At 34.9% G+C, this 21436-nt stretch overlaps 1 protein-coding gene across 1 annotated transcript in view; it reads left to right on the forward strand.

The window, feature by feature from the left end:
- Positions 1-250: 250 nt before the first annotated feature.
- Positions 251-21436, forward strand: part of LOC144973675 (RYamide receptor-like) — a 163502-nt gene continuing 142316 nt past the window's right edge. The window contains exon 1 of the mRNA XM_078916441.1: positions 251-662. The gene's annotated coding sequence lies outside the window, so the exon portion shown is untranslated. The remainder of the gene's footprint in view (positions 663-21436) is intronic.

The raw sequence follows: 21436 nt of genomic DNA on the forward strand, positions 1-21436 counted from the left end.
ACTCGAACCCGCGACAGTTACTAGTAGGACAACTCCGTCTGGCCGGGGAGAGCCTGACTCTACCGTATGAGATATCCCAAAAAAAAAAACAAAAAAACAAAACTAAGATCGCTTCAAACCTTGGTTTCCTGTGACTTCAATACTTTAGCACTTATTGGCTCTTTCGAAATCTGATGAATGAATTACTCCTCTTTCCAGTTTTGTTACCTCTACGCATACGACATTCTCTCATCCGGCAACAACAACCTGTGGTGCTTCTGTCTAGTAGAGTGTTCACGATACGAAAGCCATCACCACCACCACCAGCTGCCGCCCATGGTTAGTCCTCTCATTTCCCCTCGCGCGTTTTTCCCACGTTTATTAAAGCGATGTGACCAAATCAACGCGAGAGATAGACAGACAACGTACGGATGCGGCAAAATACTACCGTGCGTTACGTTGTCTAATATTATTATTATAATTTTCTGTCAAGTTCACGATTGACGGACGCGTCGGGAGTTTTGAAGAGTAAAGAAAGAAAAAGTTTTGAAAACAAGCATAACTTTATTTTTAGTTGGATTAGGCGCTGCTGAAATCTCGAACCTTGACTATTGTTTTCTTTTGTGAATTCAGACTCAGAGGATAAATACATTATTATATTATATTACAAGTACAGCTATAAGGTAGGCATATTATAATGCTCTAAATTATCATAATCAAAGGCCCTTATAATCGATTGAGTCATGCAAAACGTGATATAGATAGTATGCGCTTGGCAAAGAAGTTCACAACTTTGCCATCCGGAAGTATAACGACCAACACACAAAACTATGTGTAACCATGAACGTTTATAGTCTGGCTAATAGAGTTTAGTGAGAAGTACTCATAAAAGCGGATGGCACAAAACAATATCAAAGAGCTGAGTGACGTCATCTTCGAACTATCTATAGAAAATAAACAAGAAAGGAGGAATCGAGACACGACCATACAAACTATGAAAGTTTATTTCAAGATGGCAAATGTTGATGCCTCTGTTGTAAAGTGGAAAATGTGCGTTTGTTCAAAAAAGTCTTTGAAGAAAAGCATCAATATCTAAAGCAGCGTCTCATAAATGTTTCTTGTGTTGCAGTTGGTACATTGGGAGCGCTCTCGAGTCACGCGCAAACGAATCTAATTTTGAGTCCACTAAAGCCCCCCCCCCCCCCCCCCCCCCCCCCCACCACCATCACCCGGCTCCCCTCCAGTTTTGTAAACAGTGCAGAGATTGAGTAACTTGGTCAAAGCTAGATATGGCATTAAGTTTACTGCGGTAAACTTAAGTTCTATTCGAAGAAGAGCAATTATATGTCACTATACTATCGTTTAACGCTGGTTATATTGACCTTTTTATTCCTCAAATCGACTATCGATAACCACGTCTTAAAAATACGTGTGCGACAGGTCGAAATTAGAGGGTGTTTCTTTACTTGACAAAATAATTTATATTCTTTTTTTCTGATGAACGCATGCTATTATAGCCAAATACAATGGGTAGGATATTATAGTATAGAGAATGTTGAAACCAGGTATGATAATATTTTTATTTGTCCGAATTTTCGATGATTTGAGAGTCTTGGGTTCTGGGTACAAATCGAAAATTAACAGCTTGTAGAACAGTGTAAAATGTTAATGATTTGACCCAGAGGTGCCGCAAGTCGATGCCGATTTGTCAAAAGTTATATAAAGATAACCAACATTCTTTGTTAATTTGTCTTCGAAATATTAGATATTAAAACACAAATTGTGACCCTTCGCCTCAAAACGGTATTAAGCCGGGTTGGTTAAGATGTTGAAAATTGAATTTATAGCCAGAAATATCAGACTTGTGTTTAGTTTGTATGCTTTATTGAAGAAACTGGATATACCATATTTTAGGGGTGCTAATGCCAACAATTTATATTTTTGACCAGTTTGACATTTAGTTCGGCTTTTAAACATCTGGTTCGTTCGGACATAATACCGTTTTGAGACGACGGGTCATATATGTAGATATATCATGATATATGTCACAGACGTCTAGTATAATTTCCCTATCAACATTCGTTAGACGTGTCAACTTTTGTTCATTTAAATGTTTCAATTAATTAATATATACATAATTCAAATTAATGTCCAAAGCCAGGGTGCATTATTCGTCAAAATCAAATATTATGTTATTAAGATTCCTCGTCAGTTGCATTCTTAAAACAATCTATATTTAACTTTTTTTTAAAAACATTTATCTATATCTTTTTATAAATATCCAGCAAAATACCAACTGTGACACAATCCGTCTTAGCTAAATATTTCTCAAAAGTCTTGACAATCTAAAAGAGAAGGAAAGAAACAGCGCAAAGAGTTAACAAACTATTAAACCATCATTTTCTTCGTGTGTATAAAGTAAACATTTCTCACATGCTGTTTTTATCCTTTAAAACTGCTCAACAAATCTGTTTGGTTAGCAATGGTCTTAAGGGCTCATTTATAGGATATGACAAAAAAAAAAATAGTAAAAAAATCCAACATAAAATTTAACGAGGTATTCTTTCACCATACTCAGGTATAAATAAGTATCTGATCGTTAACAGCGTTGACTCTGTCGGAAAAATTGTAATATCACCTTTTAGCTGACATGTCTAGTTCTACATGTTACATGTTGCTGTTGGTCAGAGACCCTTTGTAAAGCGCTTTGAGCACGTTTAGTGTATAGATAGTATGCACTTGGCTGGCGAAGAAGCTAACATCATTGCCATCCGGAAGTATAACGGACCGACACACAAAACTATGTGTAGCCTTGAACCTTTATAGTCTGGTTAATAATACAGTGTTGTGAGAATTACTCAAAAGCGCGGATGGCAAAAAACAATTACAAATACCTGAGTGCCGTCTCCTTCATAATTTATATAGATAGTTCGAAGTTGACGTCATTTAGGTCTTTGTTATTGTTTTTTGCCATCCGTAATTATGAGTAATTCTCACTAAATTGTATTAACCGTGTGTAATCATGATCGTTTATAGAAACGATCACATAACACACGGTTTTGTGTGTGGGTCCGTTATGCCTCCGGATGGCAATGTTGTGAGTTTAACAAACTATTAAACCATCATTTTCATCGTGTGTATAAAGTAAACATTTCGCACATGCTGTTTTTATCCTTTAAAACTGCCCAACAAATCCTATTTATAGATAATATGCGCTTGGCTGAGACGCTCATAACATTGCCATCCGGAAGTATAATGGACCAACACACAAAACTGTGTGTATCCATGTACGTTTATAGTCGGGTTAATACAGTTCAGTGAGCATTACTCATAAACACGGATGGCAAAAAAAACAATAACAAAACCCGAGTGCCGTCATCTTGTTTCGGCTTGAATGATAACCCTCTCTAGAGTGAAAAAAGTGATTGACGCTTGACATATAGATAGACTCAAATGATTACACATGCAATATGTCTCAGCGTTCCAAACTCCAGATAAGAAGCCAATCTCCAGCTAATAAAGATGAACTTAGGTAGGCCTATCTAATGGGCATGATCTATATTAACTTTCCATGTTACCCACTTAGTGAAAAGTGTTCACAGATTTTTAAATATCTACACGATTGGTCATTTGATTCAGCTTGACACATGGGTATGTTTATAACATTTGTAAACAAAGCAGTGTGTTTACATTTGTTAGGAAATATCAAACCATTGGACAGCAACAAATCATGTGATTGATGACCTGGTTGGACGAAAACATGGTCGCTCCCATTAACTATTAAGTTCGATGCTACAGGTGAAACGAACTTGACGTCACTCATCTCTTTGTTATTCTTTTTGATACAGCCATTTTAATGATTAGTTCTCGCTCAATCCTATTAATCAGACTATAAGGTTAAAATAGCGTTGTGTGTTGGTCAAAGACAATAATAATACTTACCTGTAATCTCTTTATATCCGGCTGGCGGATGTTGTGAGTAATTTGGGTAAATTGTGAGTAATAAAGGGACAGGCGCTATATAAACAAATTACATTATGATTATTATTATTATGGTTATTGTTATTATTATTATTATTATTATTATTATTATTATTATTATTATTATTATTATTATTATTATTATTATTATTATTATTATTATTATTATCATCATTTTCATACATTATTATTATTATTATTATTATTATTATTATTATTATTATTATTATTATTATTATTATTATTATTATTATTATTATTATTATTATTATTATTATTATTTTTATTATTATTATTATTATTATTATTATTATTATTATTATTATTATTATTATTATTATTATTATTATTATTTTTTATTATTATTATTATATATTATTATTATTATTATTATTATTATTATTATTATTATTATTATTATTATTATTATTATTATTATTATTATTATTACTATTATTATCATTATCATCATTTTCATACATTATTATTATTATTATTATTATTATTATTATTATTATTATTATTATTATTATTATTATTATTATTATTATTATTATTATTATTATTATTATCATTATCATCATTTTCATACATTATTATTATTATTATTATTATTATTATTATTATTATTATTATTATTATTATTATTATTATTATTATTATTATTATTATTATTATTATTATCATTATCATCATTTTCATATTATTATTATTATTATTATTATTATTATTATTATTATTATTGTTATTATCATTATCATCATTTTCATACATTATTATTATTATTATTATTATTATTATTATTATTATTATTATTATTATTATTATTATTGTTATTTTTATTATTATTATTATTATTATTATTATTATTATTATTATTATTATTATTATTATTATTATTATTATTATTATTATTATTATTATTATTATTATCATCATCATTTTCATACATTATTATTATTATTATTATTATTATTATTATTATTATTATTATTATTATTATTATTATTATTATTATTATTATTATTATTATTATCATTATCATCATTTCATACATTATTATTATTATTATATTATTATTATTATTATTATTATTATTATTATTATTATTATTATTATTATTATTATTATTATTATTATTATTATTATTATTATTATTATAACAAACGGAACGCCGGATTGACGCAGTGGGTCACATATTGAATCAAATCGATCAGGAAGAATCGATATTTTATACGTGATATTTTATTTATTCATATTTATTAATAAGCGATCCATCGTCGTGTCTTAATCGATAATGAAATCGTTATGGCCCACACCAAACTTCAACAGGTTGTCTGTCGTTTTCAGTCTTGCTCTTGTTCTCTTTTCTTTTCTCTTTTTTAATTTTTAAAAAAATCTCATTTTGCCGTAATAAGCTGCAGTATCTGGCCCCTCTATCCTTCCCCCCCCCCCCCCCGCCCCCCCAAAATTGATTGAACTGATAGGGATGTGAATAAAACTTTAACAAAAACCCACATCCCCCCCCCCCCCTTCCAAACACACAAACATTCACACTTTTTTGGTATTTTCATTTTTCTAGAACCAGGGAGACTCGTTTCCGAACGACACCCCCCCCCCCCCCCCCAATACACACACCTATTTAGTCTTAATCTTTAAAACCACTCATCAAATTAACACACTATTAAAAAATATGGCACAGTGAGAGTCCCAGGAAACAAAAAAAAAAGTAAATTATTAGATAAGACGAAAACATAATTTGACCAGCACCTTACAATAAAAAGCCTTTTATCTTTCTCAGACTTCCCAAATAAGGCGAAACAGCTTAAAAGATGCGACAAGGGGTTGAGTAGAAAAATCGATTGTTGTTTTTTTAATCTCCCCCCCCCCCCCCCCCCCCCCCCCCATTCGACCTGCCCCTCTCATTCTTTCATCCTTCACCCCACTCTGCCATTCCTTCCCCACACTCTAAGCAAAACAAAACAAAACAAAAACAACACAAAAGTATTGTGTGGCAAAGCGGCTATGTAAACATACCCATGTGCCAAGCTGAACATAATGACCAATCCTGATGTTAGATATTTCAAAAACTGTGAACACTTTTCACTATGCGGGTCACTTTGAGCACATATTCCAATGTGACCAATGACTTCGAGCACATGGAAATGTAATATAGATCATGCCCATTGTGTAGCTATTTTTTCGTTGTGATTAACAATGAACCGTTGATTATGATACGCTCACGATAACGTGATGTTAAAAAAACACAAAAACAACAAAAACCCAACAAAATAATTCACAAAAAAAAAGACAAAAGTGGAAAATAGCCAATTTTCTTTTCTCGACAGGAAAAGTTTTACTTCGCGTTTTATATTCTTTCGGGGAAAACAAAAAAAGAATAGCGTATCCTCTCCGCATGCAACCATAAACATGTATATTAAGTTAACCAAGAAAATGCTTGCAAATTGGGTATTGTGGAAGTGGAGCATTTCATCGTTAACAAAGAAACGCGATTGTTATAACGCAAAGTGGTATTTAACCATTTAACTGCCGTACTCTGGAAAGACACGTAATTTAAAAATTTGGACAGAAAACTCGCCCTTCAAATATCGATCGGTTTAAATGACCCGAATCTTGGCAAAAACTCTCAAACCTGAGAACTTCCAAGGTCCCAGGTTTGAGAGTTTTTGCCATGATTAGGGTTATTTAAATCGATCGATATTTAAATTTGAAAGACGAGTTTTCTAGCGTAAATTTACATGAGTCTCTTTCCATAATACGACAATTATCTGTTTATAGGAAGAAAAAAAAAATATAGAAGAAGAATGAGCGACAGTTTTCGCTGTGATTTATCTGTTTTCTAAAACGAAATTCTGGTACACATACCTTTTTCCCGATTCATAATGTTTTTCTGTCGGGTTTTTAATGGGTCTTTTTAAAAAAGAAAATATTGTAGGATGGGGATAAAATAGTGTTTTGGGATCTAATGCGTGGGTTGGGGATCTAGAGGTACAGAGATGGATCGATGGGTATAGATACATAAGGGGATGAAGAAATAACAACACAGAATATTCGAATGTAGATGTCTGGATGCTTTTGAGACGGATAAGGAGATGGGCGTGGAGATAATTTATAGGAAAACATTTGAATATGTATGTATATATGTATATATATATATATATATATATATATATATATATATATATATATATACAAAAGTATCTGTACGTGTATGGGTATAATATTATATTTCGGTAGATGCAGGTAAAAAGATATATATATATATATATATATATATATATATATATATATATATATATATATATATATATATATATGTAGAGAGAGAGAGAGAGAGAGAGAGAGAGAGAGAGAGAGAGAGAGAGAGAGAGAGAGAGAGACCGAGAGATAGATAGATAAATAGAAGGATTAGATAGATAGATAGATAGATAGATAGATAGATAGATAGATAGATAGATAGATCGATAGATAGATAGATAGATAGATAGATAGATAATATATATATATATATAAATATATATAAATATATATATATATATATATATATATATATATATATATAGACAGATAGATAGCTAGATAGATAGAGAGTGGGGGGGGGGGGGGGGGGGGGGGGGGGGGGGGGGGAGGGAGCAAGATAAAAAGGGATATATGTCCCTAAACTCTATTACTCTGTGTATTATAAGAGTACTGTACAATACAAAGAAATGTCCTGGGGCGGGTGATATGTTGATATGAAAAGGATTCTTTAGTATAACAGTAAAACCCTGGTGAGGAAACCGGAGTACCATTCTTTAGGACACTATAAAACCTGTAGTCATGCGTCTGTAGACTAATAGTAGTATCGCCAATTGGATTCAGTAGTCTGATGTCACGCCGCCCGGCAACGGCAGCCATCTTGGTTCTAAACAAAGAAAATCATTACTTTTTATTCTTCGTACTGGCTAGAACTTTTCATATGTCTTGTGATCAGTATGTGTAAAAGTCAAAACATGATCAAGTTTATGTTTTTTTTCTCCTCTGGATACACTTTTATGCTCGTCGGAGAAATATTTTATACGGGCGTCCGCCATTGTTCCGATAGTCTAGAGCCAGTTTTATTAAGTTACCATGCGTCATAAGGAAGGAAGTGACGTTACGACTGTTGAAGAGTATTATTACTAAAAGAGGTGATAACGACGTCAGTACTATTTTTGATACCAATATGCTAGAAGCCATGGTCCGTAAAAAGTAATACCAAAAAAAAAAAAATATATGGATATACCAGTTTTAAAGAAAGAACAAAATACCAAACACGGAAACACGTTTCGGGCTGAAATCTGTTCTTCAGCCAACACTCGCTTTTGGATCGGAAGGTCCTGGGTTCGATCGTAGCCATCGTTAAGTTATAGCCTGACACTGAGACCCAAAAAGACTGTCATTTTGACGTCATTTTTTAGTTTTCGCACCACCTAGTGAGTTGTCGTTAGTAGTGCTCATGGAAATAAGTGGTCCCATTGGTTGAACTATTGAATACACCTCACCATTTGTTTTCTATTGTGGCCAAAGACTGGCATTTTGACGTCATTTTTGTTCAGTGTCAGGCCATAACTTAACGATGACTACGTTTCGAGCATGGCTCGGTGCATAGTTGAGTCTTTTCCTTTGCATTCCTCTCTGTCATTAGTCCCGTTTATCATAATACCCCGCTAAACAATAAAATGAAATTAAATTGAGATCATCATCATCATTGCCTTTTTCACCCTTGGTCAGGGTATAGGCCACAGACAAACAGTTTTCATCCTTCTCTATCATCATCATCATTGCCTTTTTCACCCTGGGTCAGGGTATAGGCCACAGACAAACAGTTTCCATCCTTCTCTATCGTCATCATCATCATTGCCTTTTTCACCCTGGGTCAGGGTATAGGCCACAGACAAACAGTTTCCATCCTTCTCTATCGTCATCATCATCATTGCCTTTTTCACCCTGGGTCAGGGTAAAGGCCACAGACAAAAAGTTTCCATCCTTCTCTATCATCATCATCATCATCATTGCCTTTTTCACCCAAGGTCAGGGTAAAGGCCACAGACAAACAGTTTCCATCCTTCTCTATCATCATCATCATCATTGCCTTTTTCACCCTGGGTCAGGGTATAGGCCACAGACAAACAGTTTCCATCCTTCTCTATCGTCATCATCATCATTGCCTTTTTCACACTGGGTCAGGGAATAGGCCACAGACAAACAGTTTCCATCCTTCCCTATCCTGAGCTATCTTTTTAATCTCATTCCAGGTTTTACCACTTCTCTGTATATCAGCTTCTTTAATTCTTCTCCATGTTCCTCGCGGCCTTCCCCTTGATCTTCTGCCCTGAGGGTTCCAGTCCAATACTGAGACACTAATGCGTTTATAAATGATTCAAATATCGAGAGATTGGCTTGAATGTAGGATCAAAGGGATTTGAACACAATATGTAAGCCGGATTATTAACTCCTTCCTCACCACCAATAGTAAAATCGACACATTCGTTACGATACAACCAACATTTTTCTTATCCTGATGTCTTTTGTACATCGTAATATTTGAACAAAAATGTTTGCTATAGTTAAAGTATTCTAACACTGTGTTGAAGAGCTCGTTTAGCAAAAGAAATATGCATAGCAAGAACTAACAGATTTTGTGTTTGAGTGAAATAAATCTATTTTTGTATAGGTTGAGTGTGAAGTTTTTGGGAAAATCCGCAAAATGGCCGGTAAGGATAGGATTATACTGGTGAACAATGGCAAACGAAATTTTGTATGGTTATGAGAAAGAAAACTTCTACTTCTTATTTTATATCAATGAATTACTAGGAACCTCAACTTCTCAAAAAGTCTTAAACCTGAGACATTTTTCCAAACCTGATGCTGAAGACCTTTTAGAAAATTGGAGCTTCTCTTATTCTATCGATACGACTTAATAAAGTTATGTTGTTATTTATTTATTTCTGGCTAAATGGAGTAAAAGTTATTTTATAATATTATAATTGAATGGTAATTTCACGGCTATTGGATATCTAGTCATTTGTAAAATGTCACCATGGAAGTATGCGGATGTATTTTTTTTTTGTATTATTATCTCTCAGATATTATTGCTTTAGTAATGGTGATGGTCATCAATAAGCGCTAATGTGTTAAACGTTATGCCCAATAACAAGTCTGTCGGACTCAGGAAAAATACAAACCCATATTTGAAAATTTGGCCAGAAAACTCGTCCTTCAAATATCGATCGATTTAAATGACCCTCATCTTGGCAAAAACTCACAAACCTGGGACTTCGCCGAAGTCCCAGGTTTGAGAGCTTTTGCCAAGATGAGGGTCATTTAAATCGATCGATATTTGAAGAAAGAGTTTTCTGGCCAAATTTTCAAATATGGGTTTTTCCAGCGTACGGCAGAAATGGCTCAATCTCATCGCCAACTCTCCCCCGATCTCACGAGACTAATTCACGTTATCATATATCATATCCGAATAAAGCAAACCATTTAGCTCGTGATCCAAAACTACTCACAAATCTGTCTGGATTCATCATATCAGCTGTCCTAATCGAAAATCGAATATATTTAATTTCGCATTTCTCACTCTGGACCTCGGTCAAAAGCTTATTGTCCAATGCTTCCTCGTAATATCAACGACCGGTCAGTCATGCAGAAAAAAAATGTAATTACTGTCCTTTGTTAGTCCTTTGTAGGAGAGTCGAGAGCGAAATTGCCCATTGATTTTCCATAATTTCTTTATTGATTGTACATCTTGAATTACATCCGCTTAATCGAATTGCCAGCCCCGCGGTCCTTTGAAACACCCCCCCCCCCTCCCCCGAAAAAAAAACAAAAAACAAAAACAAAACGTGCGGCTATGTGCTCTTGTGGTTTGACACTCGCTTTCGGATCGGAAGGTCCTAGGTTCGAGCCTCGCGCTCGGCGCATAGTTGAGTCCTTGGAAAACGCTCTTTACTCATATTATCTCACTGTACTCAGGTGTAAAATGAGTACCTGGCCGTTAACAGCGTTTTCTTTGTCCGAAAAATTGTAATATCGCCTAACAGGCGGCATGTCCCGCCCTACCTACATGTTAAATGTTCCTGTTGACCAGGGACCCCTTATAAAGCGCTTTGAGAACATTTAGTGGATATTGCGCTATATAAAGCTCAATTTAAACCTTAACAATTTAAACAAACAAACAAACAAACAAAAAAAAAAACCCAACTAATTTGTTTATCCCATGTTGTTCAGTATGAAACACGTACTAACTAACGTGCCCCATCGTGTCAACACTCCACGATATTATTTGGGGTTCAGCTCCTTGGAGGTGAAACTTGAATTTACAGCTAAATATAATTTCATTAGTAGAAAAAAAAAACCCAAAAAAAAAACAAAAAACAAAAAAAAAAAACAAAAACAAAAACAAAACAAAACAAAACAAAAACAAAACAAACCCCCCCCCCCAAAAAAAAAATCCCTCACAAACTAACAAGAAAACAAAAACAAAACAAACAAACAATTAAAAAACCCAACAAAATAGACCAAAAAAAAAAAAAAACAAAAAAACAAAACAATAACAAAACAAAAAAACCCAAACCAAACGAAAATACTAAAATGTCATATTTCTGATAATTTTGAATCTAATTTCACGTTTTCAGTATTTGCCAACCGCCCGATGTAATACCAGATGGTGGCTTACACATCATTATTATTTACCGCTACCCTTTGGAAAGGACTTTGGTCAATTGCCAATCTGTACCCGTCAGAAAATAGACCGAGCTTTCCATTATTTTCCATTTACTATGGATGGAAACAGGAAGGGAAACAACGTTATGGATTCAAACCCATAAGTTGTCCTTGATTTACCGTGACGCTCAATCGTCCCACAGGGCCATCGCTATGTTAAAAAAATACTTCAGCTTTTATATAGTGCAATATCTACTAGACGTGCTCAAAGCGCTTTACAAAGGGTCCCTGACCAACAAGCAACGCATAACATGTAGAACGAGATATGACGCTTGTCAGGCGATATTACTTTTATTTTTTTCCGACAGAGACAACGCTGTTAATAACCAGGTACTCATTTTACACCTAAGTACAGTGAGAGAATGTGAGTAAAGAGCCTTTTCCAAGGACTCAACTATGCGCCGAGCGAGGCTCGAACCCAGGACCTTCCGATCCGAAAGCAAGTGTCATACCACTAGACTACATAGCCGCACTTTTAAGCGGAGTTCAATTTCTTCCGCCAGATCAAATGGACCCAGCTACCCAAGAGCTATCGAGCTATTTTGAGGGTTGCAATAGGATTCAATAGTCGTAACGTCACTTCCTGCCAAATGACGCATAGTAACTTAGCAACACTGGCTCTAAACTATCGGAACAATGGCGGACGCCCGTATGAAATATTTTTCCGGCGAGCATAAAAGCGTATCCAGAGGAAAAAACCCCATAAATTTGATCATGTTTTGACTTTTACACATTCTGGTCACAAGACATATGAAAAGTCCTAGCCAGCTTGAAGATTAAAAAGTAATGATTTTCTTTGTTTAGAACCAAGATGGCCGCCGTTGCCGGGTGTCGTGACATCAGACTACTGAATCCAATTATTAATTGCCACAGTCGAACTAGCTACAAAAATTGAGATAAACTATAGATAGGTCGAAGTTGACGTCACTCAGGTCTTTGTTATTGTTTTTTGCCATATCCGCGTTTATGAGTAATTTTCACTAAACGGTATTAACCGAACTATAAACGACCATGATTACACACAGTTTTGTTTGTTGGTCCGTTGTACTTCCGGATGGCAATGTTGTGAACTCCTTATCCAAGCGCATACTATCTATAGCTCCATATGTTTTATGACTCTTGATGAAAGCTTCTTTTATCATAAGAAAGGGTCTGGAAAAATACACTTTTCATGGGGAAAAACATGGATCGTATCAGCAATCGCTATTTCCTTTTTTATTATTGTTGTCATCACTAACCACAGCAGAGAACGTTCTGTGTTATATGTGTTGATTGAGCCACCGTGCATATCTTAATATGTGACCCTTCGCCTCAAAACGGTATTAAGTCGGGTTGGTAAAGATGTTGAAAATTGAATTTATAGCCAGAATTATCAGACTTGTGTTGAGTTTGTATGTTTTATTGAAGAGAACGGATACCATATTTTAGGGTGCTAATGCCAACAATTTATATTTTTGACCAGGTTAACATTTAATTCGACTTTTAATCATCTGGTTCGTTCCGACATAGTACCGTTTTGAGACGATGGGTCACATTCACTGGCCCATGATGTAGCGTGAACACAAACCCAGAGCTCAATTAGCTCTTTCTATTATGTCATCACATTTGCAGTTGGGTTTGTTATCTCCATCAAGCATCTGTTGCCATTTGAAAAAACATTATTACACTCTAATTGTTTTGAAACATCTGTATTTTAGAAATAAATTTTGACGTGGCATGCCAAAACAAAATTCTTAAAAAGAGCTTGTTTCGATAATTGTGTTGCAAACGATAGTATTTTTCAACTCTTGAATTGTGGATGCCCCCCCCCCCCCCCCCCCCCCCCCCCCTTTTCAGCACAGCTACTTCATTTCATGTGAGATAAAAAAAAAGTTTTGTGATTTCGATGTTTTGGACAATAATTATTTCATGATTGTTATCGCCATTCGAACTCCAGACTTTACTATTCAAGGCGAGTGGCTTAACTTTTATCACTTTTGCCTTGCCCTTAGTATAAATTGTCAATCAGAAACATTTTGTTATTTAACATTCCCTCACTATTTGGCTAATGAAAATAGATAACGATGAATAAATAAATAAATAAATAAATAAATAAATAAATAAATGTAACATACGGTAATCATTATTGGTTGGCGTTAATTCGTGCTCTATATCGGCCAATGATAAATGAACAGATAAGTAAATAACAAATTGACAAATATAAATGAACTAATTAAATAATAAATCAATAATTGTTACGGAAATTAGAATTTTATTATTATATTATTTGTCCCCCCCCCCCCCCCCCCCCCCACACACACACACACATGTCAATGGGAACGAATAGACGGGTAGATAACCACGCCTCTCGGACATTTGTCATAATGTAAACAATGACAGTGATTGGTAGACACAGCAAGCTACTCATGCTTTACTATCGATGGTTTGTGATTAAGTAAAATACTCACTGTTCTACCGCTTGATCAATAGAACCAACACGGAAACTTATGTGTAAACCTAAACGTTTATAACGTGATCAAGAAAATCGTGTGATAACTAGTCACCCATTTTGCGGTATGAAAACAATAACAATGATCAGAGAGGGGTCGATTCCGTTGACGTTACTGTTTATAAAAAACCAACTATGTTTGTCCGAGCGCGTGTGAGGGTGTGTCACAAATTTCATGTTTTGATTGGTCAGAAATCTACTGGTTAATTATCAATACGTTGCATATCTTCCATTCACTGACAAAAAGTAGTGAACGAAAACGAATGTAACAGCTTTGAAAATGAACAAAATACCAAACACAGTTTGGGCTCAACACCCACCTTCAGCGAAAAACAAAATCAACGAAGACACCAAAAGATATCACTTAAAATCCTGGCAGTTTGTAGAGAAATATTAGGTCCTCTGTCTGGATTCTAAACGATGTAGGTACTAGTATTCATGTTTTTGATATTGCTGTTATAGAGAGTATGCGTTTGGCTAAGAAGCTCACAACTTTGCCATCCGGAAGTATAACAGACCAACACACAAAACTATGTGCAACCAAGAACGTTTATAGTCTGGTTCATACAGTTTAGTGAGAATTACTCATAAACATGGATGGCAAAAAACAATAACAAAGACCTGAGTGACGTCATCTTCGATTTATCTTTTGCCTGAAGAAGGGTTTTGAGCAGGAAACTTTCCGTGTTTGGTATTTTATTCTTTTACAAAGATGTTATATTCAATGGAGTGGTGGATGTTGTCGATTGTAGAGAGCGTCTCTCTCGTGGCCAGGCGGAGTTGCCGTAACAATAGAGCCGAGGCTTCGAATCCTCATCGCGCAAGGTTTTTATTCCCTTTTTTGTCCTCTGGCTCTTTTCTACTCATTTTATTCTGGTTAAAGACCAAACCAACCGCTTAGCTGTTTTCACATAGCACAGAGTTTCTGATTTGACAGGTTAAGTTGAACTAATAATAAAATATCCATATCTATTATATGGCTATAAATTTTATTGTCCCATAATTACTGTATAAGTTACCTTGGTAAAGTAGGCTAACGAATGCAAATGAGATCAGTGTAACCTATATTATTATAATTTAACCACTAGTCAATCCATAATTATTATAAATCTATTATTATTGTCATGGACAACGTGACTCAGCGGTACGGTCTTTGCTTCGTACCCAAAAGTTACCTCGTTGTCATGTGTGGCCTTGAGCAAGTGACCTCGCCCTAGCTCATTGGGCGGCACTGCACTGCGGCTAACGCCTGGGTTATTCCAGTCTACCCTTGGAATAGACCCTAAAGATAAATTTCCCCTAGGGGATGAATAAAGGGAATTTATTTTATTTACTATTGCCATTCGTGTAAATGTTCTATGCAGTTCTGATGATGTGCTGGTAAATTTGTGGTAAATGTATCACATCTGTGATAATAGGGCAGAACAGTCGTGAAATCACGGCTACCTTTTTTTTTAAATGGAGCTTTTATATAGCGCAATATCCACTAAACGTGTTCAATGTGCTTTACAGGGGCTCCCTGACCAACAGCAACATTTAACATGTAGGACAGGACATGACACCTGTTTTGCGATATTACAATTTTCTCGGACAGAAACAACGTTATTGACGGCTGGTACTCATTTTACACCTGCGTATGGAGAGAGAATGTGAGTAAAGAGCCTTTTCCGAAGACTCAACTATGCGGTTATAGAGTTTTTGACATGATGCGCGTCATTTTAATCGAGATCCGTGTTTGAAAGCCAATATTAAAAAAAAAGTTAAAAAAAAAAAAAAATAGAGTTCTTTAGAAATAGACATGCTGTAGATAGAATGCGCTTGGCCAAGGAGTTCACAACATTACCATCCGGAAGTATACCGGACCATCACACAAACTCTGTGTAACCATGAACTTTTATAGTCTGGTTAATACAGTTTAGTGAGAACAACTCACAAACGCGGATGGCAAAAACAATAACAAAGGCCTGAGTGACGTCATCTGCATACTATCTATAGATAGAATGAAGTTGACGTCACTCAGGTCTTTGTTATTGCTTTTTCTCACAAAACTGTTTTAACAAGATTATAATAAACGGTCAAGTTTACCCATGGTATTGTCTGGTATCCGTTAAACTTCCGGATGGCCATACATTGACATGGCCATTGTGAGCTTCTTAGTCGTAGCCAAGCGCTTCCTATCTACTATAATCCTTTTAAGTAAAGGCTGCCTCTATTCTCACCCCCCCCCCCCCCCCCCCCCCCCCCCGGCCGATTGGCTTACCAAAAAAAAAAAAAAAACGTCGCCGGCTTTTTGCGATTTGGATTTGATTGATTTTTTTTAAAAATTGTGCAACTTGTGACAAGAAACTTAACAAATTACTGCATTACAACCTTTGGATTAAACATACAACAATTGTGGACTACTATTATGGAGACATGAAGACTAGCATCCGGGGGGTGAGAATAGTCACTTCGTTAAGTAAAATGAGTACCTGGCCGTTAACAGCGTTGTCTTTGTCCGAAAAATTGTAATATCGCCTGACAGGCATCATGTCCCGTCCTACATGTTAAATGTTGCTGTTGACCAGGGACCCCTTGTAAAGCGCTTTGAGCACATCATGTGGATATCGCGCTATATAAAAGCTCAAATTTTTTTTAAATCAAAGGAAAACGTGAATGAAATGAGCGAAGTTGGCAACTAATAAATGAAACTGTAAAGCACAAAAAGTCATCGCGGTCTTTTTACCCGCTTCAACATCGTCAAAGTTGGTGTTGGGTGATATGAGTGGTCATTGTTTCCACGCGGATGGGTTTTGGCTTGTTTTTGATCTTATCAGGTCATAATAAAGATAGTCTAAAAATAGCCCCTGAATAGATTGAAAAAAAAAAAAAAAACAAAACAAAAAAACAAAAACAAACTTAGTCATTTGTCAGGTTTGTATGTTAAACGTTGATAAGTCCTCCGTGTTGTCAACTTGCCTTTATTTGTTAAAGGAAGTGACAAATGAACATATAGAATTGAAGATTCAATCTAATTCACAAATTATACGAATGATGATGTGGACGTGTGGGATTTTTTCCCTCATGTCAACGAAGCACAAGGAATCGGTGATGCTATGTGTTTTGATAAAATACTCACAACACCCGCTAGTCAAATTAAATATACTAACACTCAAAAATGTGTGTAACCTGCAACGTTTATAGTCTGATTAACATAATTTAGTGAGAACTAATCTTTTAAAATGCTCTATAAAAACAGTTACAAAGAGCTGACTCACGTCAACTTCGTTCCTTCTGGAGATAAAGATAAAGGGAGTAAATCTGACTCATGAATGAACAACGCAAAACAAACGACGTTTCGGCATTTGGCCTTTTTCAAGTAAACACAAAATACATATATATTTATATTAGATTGCCATAATAATATAGGCGAAAATTTGTAAATGTATTTGTGTGTGTGTGTGTGTGTGTGTGTGTGTGTGTGTATGTGTGTGAGTCAGATTTACTCCCTTTATCTTTATCTCCATTTTATTGACTCATTTAGGCACCATTATTCATTCGTTCCTTCAAAAGACACTAAAGACGAATGTGAGATAAGAAGATAACGCTGTTAAAATGGCTTGATTTGAGACTATCGGGAGAATAATATTACAACTGTTTGTAATACATTGTGACTGACTATCCAGCTAAATCAAAATGTCATCAACTTTAACAAAATTACAAAAGACACATCCCCTTCCTGCCCCTTATGCCAACACCCCAATGAAACAGTAACACGCCACTTGCTTGAATGTCAACCTCTTGAAGACCTGAGATGCACATTCCTCCCACCTAATCAAAGCAACAGTAACACACTTTATAGTCACCTGGAACAACTACAAAAGACGTCTAACTTCTACGTCATGGCACAAGACCGAAGGGCTAGAGCTCAGGTGGTCGCTGGTTCGGATAAGTAAGTAACTAGTTGTCTGCCTGACTCTGGGAAAAACACGTATTTTGAAAATTTTGACCAGAAAACTCGTCCTGCTTCAAATATCGATCGATGTAAATGACCCTCATCTCGATAAAAAAAAATCCCAAAAAACTCTAAACTCTCAAATTTGAGACTATTGGGAGACTCTTACAACTGTTTGTAATAAAGTGTGTTTTTTTGTTTTTTTTTTTGTTTGTTTTTTTCCGATGACTTCTGTGTTACTGGTGTGCATCTGTGAGTGTGTCTATGTCAATATTGTATTGTTATAAATGTGTAACCAAATGACAAATTGCCACTTTTTTTAGGACAATAAAGATTTATTATTATTATTATCCAGCTAAATCAAAATGTCAACAACTTTAACTAGTTATCTGTCTGACTCTGGAAAAACACGTATTTTAAAAAAATTGACCAGAAAACTCGTCCTGCTTCAAATATCGACGGATGTAAATGACATTACCCTCATCTTTGGCAAAAAAAAAACAAACAAATAAACAACAACTCTCAAATCGAAGTCCCAGGTTTGAGCGCTTCGCTTTTACCAATATAAGGGTCATTTAACTCGATCAATATATAAGAGCGAGTTTTCTGGCTTAAATTTTAGATACGCGTTTTTCCAAAATAAGGCAGTTAACTATCTAGTTAACAAAAAAAAACAAAAAAAAAAAACAAAAAAAACAAAACAAACAAAAAACAATCAAACAGGAAAGACATTGTCTTATAAAGCTTTTAAGATTTTAGAGTTGATGATAATCACAGTTTTTATATTGTGAGATTGACGGAATCACCTGCCTGCTACTCATTAGACTAGACGTTATGCTGATGTGTCACTAGGTTTTTTTTTTTTTTATTTTTATTTTTAAATCAAAATGGAATCAAGACACAATAATTTCACTTGTGGGTGTGGGGGGGGGGGGGGGGGGGGGGGGGGGGGGAACGCAGATAGCGGAAGGGGGAGGGGGATGAAAAATGTGAAAGATGAAGGAGCAGCATGATTCAGCGGTAAGGTCTTTGCTTCGTACCCGAAAGGTGCCGGATTCAAACAGCCGCCGCTGCGCTGTGTGGCCTTGAGCAAGTCACCTCGCCCGAGCTAGGGCTATTTGGGGCGCTGCACTGCGGCTGACGCCTGGGTTATTCCAGTCTTCCATTGAAATGGACCATAGAGACAAATTTCCCCTATTGGATGAATAAAGGGAATTTATTATTATTATTATTATTATTATTATTATTATTATTATTATTATAATTATATTATTATTATTATTATTATTATTATTATTATTATTATTATTATTATTATTATTATTATTATTATTATTATTATTTTGATCCAGTTTTTAAGCCTCTAGGCGTAGTGATACCTGAATCGAAACTTTATTTTCATAGATATAAATGAATAATAATATTTATTAAAACTTCCTAAGTTACGTGCTTGATGTTATTTTGTTTGCAAATTCGTCCTAATACATTGTAGATAAAGTATAGATATAATTAAAATGGTTGTAGACAGCGAGCTATTCATAGTGGCGTTAGTCTAAAAACCATTTGTTGTTTAGTATCAACTTCTAGACATAGATAGTATTATAAATCTTAATGTTTATTTTTAAATTGCCCTACATTCTTATCACTTCAGTTAGTTTTATACACAGATAAAACCTGTTTTCCCCCGATAATTTCGGTGTTTAATGTGTGTTTTTTCGTGGATATAGGGCGTAATAGCGATAACATAATGAGAAACACATGCTGTTTTTCTAGAACTTGCATGTCGTTTTGATAGGGAGGTCAGTGCTGCTGGGTTCACCAATCAACTTTTTGTATCATTGACGACGACGACGACGACGACGATTAAAAAATAGATAAATAAAGAAATAAAATTCCCTTTATTCATCCCCAAGGGGAAATTTGTCTAAAGGGTATATTCCAAGGGAAGACTGGAATAACCCAGGTGTCAGCCGCAGAGCAGCGGCGGGTGATTGAACTCTGTACCTTTCGGGTACGAAGCAAAGACCGTACCACTGAGCCACGCTGATCATGATGATGATGATGATGATAATAATAATAATAATAATAATAATAATAATAATAATAATAATAATGATGATGATGATGATGATGATGATAATAATAATAATAATAATAATAATAATAATAATAATAATAATAATAATAATAATAATAATAATAATAATAATAATAATAATAATAATAATGATAATAATATACAGGATAAGATTCCTTTAGTATGGAACAGAGCTGTAGTAGTGAAAAGTAATTATTTGAATATTTTATTTTTATATTTACCGCCCCTTTAATACTAAAGGCGAGCTGTTTTATTTCATGATTTATGTAACACACCAATATCATAGTACGAGGAGATGAGATGTCCACATTATGTAACACACCAATATCATAGTACGAGGAGATGAGATGTCCACATTATGTAACACACCAATATCATAGTACGAGGAGATGAGATGTCCGCATTGTGTAACTACCATTATCAAACAACTAGGCGATCGGTTAGAAACTCTGAATTTAACCCCCTCCTTACCAGCCATTTTCAAGATTTCCCCTAAACTTCACACCAAACTAAAAAGATATTTTTATCACTCAAACACAATAGTAATAAGTTCTTGCAATAAATAATGTATGTAGAGAATTAACTTTAGTTCATGTGCAACAATATGACTACACATATAAAACAAAGTCCATTGATGATTATATAAGCTTTATTTATAATATTTGTTTCACAACACTAACTTTAGGCTCCACAGCCTCCACCATATTACTCTCTCTCTCTCTCTCTCTCTCTCTCTCTCTCTCTCTCTCTCTCTCTCTCTCTCTCTCTCTCTCTCTCTTCCCTCTACCTACTATCGCTACCTACATCGACATAATGGGATTGAGGCTCGGTTCGGGTAACTTCTCATTTTCCATAATAATGTATTTAGCAAAACATGCTCTACACCAGATTGTTCCATTTTCTTTTAAAGTTTTTGATGTACAAGAGATATTTGAATAATAAAAAAGTTGGTTGTATCGTAACGAATGTGACGATTTTCCTATAGTTGGTAAGGAGAGGGTTAAGAGGATAGCATGGTATTCCTTTTCCCGAAAACCCGATATCCCATTTAACTGTTTGTGTAGTTTAGATTGCATCTTAAGATCAATAAATCATTGGAACTCCAAGTGACAGAATCTGTTCTCTTACAGGAAATGCTTGGCACCTCACTGTCTCATTGTTTATTGTCGGGGTTATAATGAAAAAA

The sequence above is a fragment of the Berghia stephanieae genome, chromosome 5 (genome assembly GCF_034508935.2).
Source record: "Berghia stephanieae isolate SIO BIC M18660-M18661 chromosome 5, UCSD_Bste_1.3, whole genome shotgun sequence".
NCBI classification, from domain to species: domain Eukaryota; kingdom Metazoa; phylum Mollusca; class Gastropoda; order Nudibranchia; family Aeolidiidae; genus Berghia; species Berghia stephanieae.